General features: G+C 36.1%; 1 protein-coding gene across 1 annotated transcript in view; it reads right to left on the bottom strand.

The window, feature by feature from the left end:
- SNX14 (sorting nexin 14) overlaps nucleotides 1–4,622 on the bottom strand; it is a 77,467-nt gene extending 72,845 nt beyond the window's left edge. The window contains exon 1 of the mRNA XM_014535864.1: nucleotides 4,601–4,622. The gene's annotated coding sequence lies outside the window, so the exon portion shown is untranslated. The remainder of the gene's footprint in view (nucleotides 1–4,600) is intronic.
- Nucleotides 4,623–7,906: the final 3,284 nt, after the last annotated feature.

Raw genomic sequence — 7,906 nt, 5'->3', positions numbered from 1 at the left:
ATTGATTTTTTAAAAATATATTTTATTGATTTTTTTACAGAGAGGAAGGGAGAGGGATAGTTAGAAACATCAATGAGAGAGAAACATCGATCAGCTGCCTCTTGCACATCTCCTACTGGGGATGTGCCCGCAACCCAGGTACATGCCCTTGACCGGAATCAAACCTGGGACCTTTCAGTCTGCAGGCCAATGCTCTATCCACTGAGCCAAACCGGTTTCGGCTGGTGTTTTGTTTTTAAATATATAATTAAAAAGATTAGTTCACTTTCAGCTCTTGAGACTAAGAAGAAAGCTTCTCCCAGAATGCTCACAGAAACAGATGGCAGTATTGGAGCAATTTTTGTAGTGCTTCCGAGTTAAGAAACCAACAATAAATATCCCTATGTAAATAGTCCCTTTCATGTACTGGGTTTTCAAATGTTGGTAACACATTATGTATTACTCTTAAATTGGTTTAAGCCTACTTATATATTCAGCTTCTGCCAGTTTCTTAGCTTTCTTCCACTATGTTAAAGCAGCATATAAAACTAATGGGAGGATGGAAATGTGATTACCACATACACTATTGAAAGGTAGCAATAACAACAAATATATAATTTAAACTAGAGGCCTGGTGCACAAATTCGTGCATGGGTGAGGTCCAGCCGGCCCGCCCCTATCAGGGCCGATCAGGCCACGGGAAGAGGCTACGGGCCAAGTTGGCCAGCCAGCTCCGCCCTCTGGTCAAATTCCTGGTTGAACTCCCAGTTGAGGGGACAATTTGCATATTAGCCTTTTATTATATAGGATGATTCTGAATTCTTTTTGGCGGTTACAAAGCATAGAAATATCAAATTTTAAAATGCTACCAGATGCTTTAAAACCATGGTTTACTACTAAAAGTTATCTTATGCAGGTTGATAGATTTTGGGTTTTGACTTGTTACAAATCTATAGTACAAACAATAAAAGAAAACCCAGGTAACAGGAGAGTGAAAGTCAGAAATTTTATCTTCACATTCTAATTATACATGTTCCTCAAGGATACTTTGTTGATAATTTTAATGCACCTACAACAAGGAGACTTTATTATTTGGGCTGAAGAGGATTTTTGTTTGAGTGGTTGGCTTGGATGGGATAGAACTCTTAAGACACCCAGGCATCAAGACAAGGCAAGCAGAGTGTTTATAGAAATCATCAAGCTGAGGCCAAATTATAAATTTTTAAATTACATATGTGGCTTGTATTTTATTTCTATTGGACAATGCTGTTGTAGACTCTACAGATATGGAGAGTCATTATAATTAAATGTGCCATTCAGAAATTTGTTGTTTAGAAACCATTTAAGATATTTGTAAATATGAAGTTCACCCAGACCTGAAGGGTAAGGGTAGGACTTGGATAGAGAGGATATTTCAGGCCTATTCAGTCACAGTAAATGATCAAATGTAGCTAGCTGGATGTGATAAGAGAAACTAATAGGACATATTCGCTGACAAAGCAGAGCACTCTAACATGTACAGCAAACAGCTGAGATTATCAAGACCTGACATTAAACAGGAGTCCACATAGATGTGATGCCAAGCTGTAAATATAAGTGAGATCTAGGCGACATGTATAGAGAAAAAGAAGGAAATGAAGACAGATAAGAACAGGGCAGTCAGAAAATATCAGAACCAGCAGAGTGCCAAGAAAACTTTTCAGGTAGAGTGATTCAGTGTAGCTTAAAGAAGTTACAGCTTTTGAAAAAATATAATTTTCCTATCAGGCTACTGGTATCCTTCCTTTGACCAGCTCTTGAAAATAAGAGGAAAATCAAATTAAAAGGGAAATGAATCATTCTAAAACCACCAAGCTGCCTAAAAGGATGCAATAAAATGCATTATCCTGATAATGAAATTTGTGGGGTTTCAACCTAAAGACAGTTTACTGAGGGGCATGTAAGAGATTGTTGTGCATAGAACAGTTAATGCTACTTTGGATTATTTGTTGGCCCTACAATTTTTATAACATTTTTTAATTATTAGCAATAAAAGCAAATTTAGGAGGTTCAACAATTTAGCCTTTTATTTCCTTATCAGGTTATTATATTACCATTATACCAAATGGGAATTTTGCTTAGAATTTCAGAACTAAGAGACTTGAGATAAATGAATACTAAATCTAAAGATTAAAAAAATGTAATTACCACCACAAAAGTAGGTCCATGTTGCTCATATATTAATTTCATCTGTTATTCAGGCTAACTCCCATCTAGTACAATATTAAAACAATAATTTAGGGTACCTGGGAATAACCTAAATAATGCTTGATACAATTTTCTTCCTCAGAATATACAGGCTCCAATGTTTCCGTAAGTGTTAGAAAAATATTTGTCCTACTCTCTTTCTCAAAAAGTAAGTATCACAAAAATAATGTACCAGGAAATGTTCATGTATGTAAGCTATTACTGGGTGAAGTCTTTTATAATGTAACATTTTCTATATATTGTGAAACTAAGCCTTCACAATAAAAGTATGAATGAAATGAAGCAGGAAATCCTCTAGGTAGAATTTTACCAAAAACACAAGCTATATCTCACAGAATGCTGAGCTGGGGATTAAGTCAGAATTTAATCTTTTTACAAGAAAATAAACTCAGGACCAAAGAAGTTATATTAGTTTGTATATAGTTCCTTTAAATGTCTCAATGATTAAGAAAACGTATTTTCATTGTTTTTTCACCTAGAACTATTGGGGAAATAAAAGGAAGTATAGTTGACCTCTTTTCCCTTAGATTGTCAAATAAAAAAATGACTACAACCAATACAATAGCCATCTGGTGTGAATCAATCAAAATTATACCTATTAGCCCTAGCCGGTTTGGTTCAGCGGATACAGCGTCAGCCTGTGGACTGAAGGGTCCCAGGTTCGATTCTGGTCAAGGGCACATGCTCGTGTTACGGGCTCGATCCCCAGTAGGGGGTGTGCAGGAGGCTGCCAGTCAGATTCTCTCTCATCATTGATGTTTCTCTCTCCCTCTCCCTTCTTCTCTAAAATCAATAAAAATATATATTTAAAAAAATACCTATTATTTTGTCAGATCAGCAAAAAATGTATTTTAGTGTGCCACAGAATTTTAGTGATTAGTTTGCGTGTGCCAAGAGATGAAAAAGGTTGAACATCACTGATCTAAGTCATTGAAATTTTGAGACTGTCTCAATGCACATACAGTATTTTTCGTGACCTATACTTATAAAATTTATATAAAGTGAATGAATACATCTATATTTACATAAAGGGTACATCATACACCAGAGCCTTACTAGAATGGGAAAGCTCTATTAATACAAGAGATTAGCATGACTTATGTCCATCAATTTTAATTGAATGGGTCTCAGTATACTAATTAATAAGCTTTATCTTCCGCTTCAGTTTGCCTTTGTCTGTGTCATCACAAAAAAAAAAAAATTTACCCAAGATTTTTGGTAACAAAAACCTTGAAAGTCACTTCTTCCTTGATGTCAGCTAATAAATATTCATTATCACAGAACCTAATTATAAACTAATGTTTTGGTACCTGAAGAGGTCCTTAATAGGCAAAATAATCTAATTTTTTTGAATTACCATACTTGTAAGTTTTTTTTTAAGGATTAAAACATCCTAATCACCAAATTAAGGGGAATCTGACACAAGAGTATTAAGAATATATTCCACAAATAGATTACCATGGATTCTCATCAAATCCCAGAACATCAAATCTATAGGAGGTAGATTTGAGAGATCCCGCTAAAAATCAGGAATGTAGTCTCATTACTGGGTAAAATAGCATACATGAAGGTAGCTGTATTAAATGGAAATAGAAAAAAAAAAATGCCTAATGGTTTCTTCTTTTTTAATGTGCAGAAATTGTATGCTAAAGCAAAACCTATAGTGCCATTCCCAAAAAGGCCTTTTAGAATAATCTGCTTTGCAGTCAAGGGTGTCTGCATTAAATGTCTAAACAAAATTTGCATCATTAGTCACAAAATGTCTTCTATATACTCATAGCATATCAGGCGCTATACTGTTTTTAAGTAAAATTTATATACAAACATTTCCTAGACAATTTATTTTAAATGAGGCATGACATGTAAGTAATAATACAGATTAAGGTAGTTTCTTCTAATAAATCCAAGATAATGTACATTATATTGTTGTATTTTACCCAGTTCTGTTTAAAAACTAGCACTTTTTTATTATTTACACAATTTAGGTAGAAAAGATGAAACTGAGGCTCATATTACTTTTGCACTCACAAGGCTACATGGAATAGGAGCCATTTTTCATGGGAGGGATGAGTGGGAAGCAAAAGCCAAGACCTCTGGCTTATAAGAGATGGAAAAAAATTTCAGTGACTGAGGGCTGTAAAAACAATTTCAGGGTCAAGCCCCCCCTGCACCTCCAAGCTCAAACCAAATAACCTACCAGGAGTCAGTTGGGCCCACCCTTTCTGGCATTGGAAGGGATAGCCGGCTTGCCTGTCTGCTCCTAAGGAAGCTAATATAAAGCCTGTTAGTCCTCATGTTCTTCTCACACAGAGAACTTAAGTCACCTCAGTGGACAGGCCCAGTTATAACCCAAGTGAAAAGAAGGAATTCTTACCATTTGCAACAGCATGGATGCAACTGGAAAGCATTATGCTAAGTGAAATAAGCCAGTCGGAGAAAGATAAATATTACATGACCTCACTCATTTGTAGAATATAAGGTGAAAAGCAAAATTCTCAGCAATTAAGAAACCCTTAAGACTTCAAGTTAAAAAGTAAAATAAAAACCTATGCACAGATGCCCTGGCGAGTGTGGCTCAGTTGGTTGAGCCTTGTTCCATGCACTAAAAGGTTGCTGGCTGGATTCCGGGTCAGGGCACACTCGTGGGTTGTGGGCTCAATCCCCAGTAGGAGGCATGTAGAAGGCAGCCAATTCATGTTTCTCTCTCTCCCTCTCCCTTCCTCTCTCTCTCAAATCAATACAAACTTTTTTAATTAAGAAAAAAATGCCTATGTACAGAATCTCATAAAACTTTAGAAAACCAATTAACAACAAAAAGTTAATGTGTAAGAAAAAAAGATTACCTACACATAAAAAATGCACTCAAATCAGATGGTTACAAGCAACACTGGACACTACAAAACAATGAAGTAACAACTCCAAAGTTCTAATGGAAAATGAAATTGTAGTTTGAATCCTATGTCCAAAGTGTCAAACGAGGGAGCAAGGGCGAAACTATTTTCCCATATGCAAGACTGTTACCATTCATACACCCTTTCTGAAAATATTACCAGAGAATATACTGCAGCAAGAATAAAAGAAAATCTAAGAGGAAGCTATGAAATCTAAGAAATAGTAGAATCCAGCAATGGTATGGGAAAAAAAAGAATCCTAGAATGACAAGAATACACAGAGCATTAAATGATTAAATAGCCCTAGCTGGTTTAGCTCAGTGGATAGAGCATGGCACTGTGGCCTGCAGGGTCCCGGGTTCGATTCCGGTTGGGGGCACATGCTCGGGTTGCGGACTCGATCCCCAGTAGGGGGTATACAGGGGGCAGCCGATCAATGATACTCTCTCATCATTGACATTTCTATCTCTCCCTTCCTCTCTGAAATAAAAAAATGTATTAAAAAATGATTAAATAACCAGAAGAGCTCAGTAAAAAGAAATCAGAAACTCAAGAAGAAAAAAATCAAGTTATGGTTCATATTTTAGCAATGGCATGAATCTAACCAAATGAACATTAAAAGAAATCATTTTATGTCTTAGAATTTTGCCTTCCAAAGGACATAGAATCTTGTCAAAATAGGATTATCTATGGATCTAAGAACATCACCCATTTTAAATGTTACATTTTGGCTATCTTCAGTCTAGAGACAAAATATGTCAAAGTGTCATAAACCTGACAGCAGAAAAGTAAAGATGGAATTACCAGGAACTGGGAAATAAAAGACCAGATGAGGAGCAAAAGATACTAAACTGTATAAGTAAAGGCTTAAGTGAAGTTTGAGTAATAAAGTTAACCAACTGAATTTAAAAGTTCAACAAAAGGAGAATAGAATTAGTTTAAGCTAAATTCCTCACAAGGGGGTAAATACTGCTTAAATTTATTAAAAGAGATGCAAGCCCTGGCCGATTTGGCTCAGTGGATACAGCATCCGCCTGCAGACTGAAGGGTTGGGTCCCAGGTTCAATTCCCATCAAGGGCACATGCCCAGGGTTGTGGGCTTGATCCCCAGTAGGGGGCGTGCAGGAGGCAGCCAATCAATGATTTTCCTTCATCATTGATGTTTCTATCTCTCCCTCTCCCTTCCCCTCTGAAATAAATAAAATTTTTTTTAAAGTTCTTACCACAAAATAAACTTTTAAATGAAAACAAAAGAGATGTAAGAATTGAGTCATTATCCTGCCCAGTAGGGTGATTCAGTTGGTTGGAGAATCAACACATACACCAAAAAAGGTTGTGGGTTCAATTCCTAGATTGGCGGTTTGATTTCCAGTCGGGGGCATAAGAGTCAGACAATTAATGTTTCTTTCTCACATGTTTTCCTCTCCCTCCCTTCCTCTCTCTAGAAAATCAATGAGGATTAAGAGGGGGAAAAAAGTCATCACCCCTGTGAACTGACTAGGGTGCAGAGTAGACTTTTGTATCCTGTACTGTATTGTTTCCAGGTCTTCTAAATTTCCTTTAAAGTATTAAGTTAAATTATCAACTAAGCGTATATAATAATACCTTTTTCCATCAGTATTCAAACTAATACATACAGGGTGTCCCCCAAAAAATGTATACACACTTGAACAGCTGATAGCTCAAACTTGAAAATGTAATTTTAATAAAGTCTTTATAATTATTCAACAGGTATATACATTTTTGAAGGGACACCCTATATAATCAGACACCCTTTTCAAGATATTGAACTTCAACCACCTACCAGCTGAAAGGTACATGCAAGCCTATTCATATGGATGCAACCATTGCTCTAGCTACTTTATAGTATGTACGATTCTCAGGAATAGCTATTGTCAAGACCTTATAGTTATCTAATCTTCATTTTTTTAATCCTCTCCAGAGTGCTCTGCAAAAAGAACCTTATACAAACTTTATGAACGTAAAACCAACTAGATTCTTCATCAGCAAAACAAGAATTCAATATTGAAGTACTCATTCCTCATAAATAAACGAGTATGGACAGGGTTTGTAGGTCAATACTGTTTTGTTCAGCAGCTTGAAATTAAGCTGAACATCAGCATAAAGAAAAATTGCTGGGCTGGGTTGTTCTAATAATTACAATTAGAAATAAACATAAAGCTGCCTATAAATCTCAAGAATTGTCCCTTTAACTTCAAGACAATTGATTTTTTTTTAAAACATTAGATGATTTAGCCCTAGCCGGTTTGGCTCAGTGGATAGAACGTCGGCCTATGGACTGAAAAGTCCCGGGTTCGATTCCTGTCAACGGCACATGCCTGGGTTGCGAGCTCGATCCCCAGTGGGGGGCGTGCAGGAGGCAGCCAATGATTCTCTCATCATTGATGTTTCTATCTCTCTCCTCCCTTTCTCTCGGAAATTAATAAAACTATTTAAAAACACATTAATTTGCATGTGGGTCTTCAGATTAACTTACATGACCATTTCATGCTCTTTAATTTTTAAAAGCTTTCCATGTTATAAAAGTGGTTTAAAATTTTGATTCCCATTTCAAGTGACCATGCCACAATTAAGCCTAATTCAGAAAAATAAACTAAATTTTCACCAAACTGAAAAATATCTGGAAGAGTGTTTTTAAATGCCTACCTAGCACCTTTCAGATTTCCCTGCCATGAAGGGCTTCCAATCTTAAAGGCAAACAAACAAGATAGAAATTAAATAGCTTTAAAGTAGTAATTTAAATAGACTGATAAAAAAGGCATTAAGCA

The sequence above is a fragment of the Myotis brandtii genome, unplaced genomic scaffold, assembly GCF_000412655.1.
Source record: "Myotis brandtii unplaced genomic scaffold, ASM41265v1 scaffold153, whole genome shotgun sequence".
In the NCBI taxonomy this organism is placed as follows: domain Eukaryota; kingdom Metazoa; phylum Chordata; class Mammalia; order Chiroptera; family Vespertilionidae; genus Myotis; species Myotis brandtii.
The sequence above is the reverse complement of the archived record's forward strand: the minus strand, read 5'-3'. Positions and strand labels throughout refer to the sequence as shown.